Source organism: Oncorhynchus keta, chromosome 6 (assembly GCF_023373465.1).
Source record: "Oncorhynchus keta strain PuntledgeMale-10-30-2019 chromosome 6, Oket_V2, whole genome shotgun sequence".
NCBI classification, from domain to species: Eukaryota; Metazoa; Chordata; class Actinopteri; order Salmoniformes; family Salmonidae; genus Oncorhynchus; species Oncorhynchus keta.
In genome coordinates this window covers 42,880,241-42,881,841 of record NC_068426.1, presented here as the reverse complement: position 1 = coordinate 42,881,841, position 1,601 = coordinate 42,880,241, and the positions used below count along the sequence as shown (strand labels likewise).

The following is a 1,601-nucleotide window of genomic DNA, read 5'->3' as shown; positions in this document are numbered from 1 at the left end:
ACGTATCGTGTGGGCCCCATCCCCGTGCCAAAGCACTCACAGTGCTTTGGCACGGGGATAGTCCTCGAGCAGCAGTCCCTTCCAGCTGCAGTCAGTGCAGGATATGTTCACCCCTCCGCGCCCAGACTGCAAATGAATCGTGCATGTTAGAAGCCGCCTCTGGCTGATCCCTCCCTGGCCTACTTAAAAAAGAAACACAATTAACCTGAATTAGGGCCAGACTAGTTCCCATCATTTTCTCACATTGCCATTGAACGTTTTTTTATTGTCTCTTTTTGGTCCATTTAGATTGTTAATGTAGATTGTGTAGATTTTTTTTTTAATGTTACGGTTAAAAATGTTAATGTTTTACTGTGACTTGTTGTAGGCTCATAAGTGGACCATAAGGTTAAAAACCAAACCAAATTAAGAAAACTAAACTGAAAAACAAAAAAAATACAACTAAAAATACAATTAAAAACTAAGTTGCTCCGCCAGAGTGTCTCTTTTGGGTCACTTTTGCTGGTCCCAAGCCCGGATAAAGGAGGAGGGTTGGAATTGTGACGTTAAAAAAAGCAAAAATCGACAGAAGAAAGTTCATTTGTCATTCTAAACATATTTAGGGTGTTCTTTACTCACTTCTTGTCTCTCCCACGGCATTATTCCTCTCTCCTACAGCATCCATCACAATTACATTATCATGGCCAATTATGCAAATTAAGCGATGACGTCATTTCGTGACTTCTAGCGACTTTTAGGACAGCCAATAGCTACTTTCCTTACTGAGGAGTTGGCAACACTGCTAACTTTAAACATCAGCTATCTGAGCAGCTAACCTATCGCTGCAGCTGTACATTGTCCATCTGTAAATAGCCCACCCAATCTACCTACCTCATCCCCATATGGTTTTATTTACTTTCTGCACTTTTGCACACCAGTATTTCTACTTGCACATCATCATCTGCTCATCTATCACTCCAGTGTTCATTTGCTAAATTGTGATTACTTCGCTACTATGGCCTATTTATTGCCTTTTTAAAATATTTTTTTCCCTTCTATTTTGTTATTGATTGTGCGCTTGTTTGTTCCATGTGTAACTCTGTGTTGTTGTTGTTTGTGTTGCACTGCTTTGCTTTATCTTGGCCAGGTCACAGTTGTGTATGAGAACTTGTCCTTAACTGACTTACCTGGTTAAATAAAGGTGACGTTTAAAAAAATAAGCAACATTTTTTTCTTTCCCAGAAAGGGGATGTAGCTCAGTGGTAGAGTGCATGCTTTGCATGTATGAGGTCCTGGGTTCAATCCCCAGCTTCTCCATCTTTTTTTTGCAAAGACCCAATTTCTACTTTCCAGAATGTTGAAATTCTAAGCAGGAAACAGAGATGTGCAAAATCATTTGGTCTTGTAATCTGAAGAATATGCGTTCAATCCCTGTTAGTACATTTATAGAACAGAAGGTGCATATGGTTGCCAACTTTTAAGGCATAATTTTCAAAAACTGAAGATCATGTTTTCGATCCCTGTCCGTACCTGTTTTAAGAATTGCTGCTATCATTTCATTGTAGTTTCAATGGAGTGGTGTATATAAAAACTACATTGTATTAATATTGCGTTTTATCTGG

The 1,601-nt window shown here is 39.0% G+C and overlaps 1 non-coding gene across 1 annotated transcript; it reads left to right on the top strand.

Moving 5' to 3' along the window:
* Positions 1–1,224: 1,224 nt before the first annotated feature.
* On the top strand, positions 1,225–1,296 carry trnaa-ugc (transfer RNA alanine (anticodon UGC)). The gene has a single exon. It is a non-coding gene; the product is annotated as a tRNA-Ala (tRNA).
* The last annotated feature ends 305 nt before the right edge of the window (positions 1,297–1,601 follow it).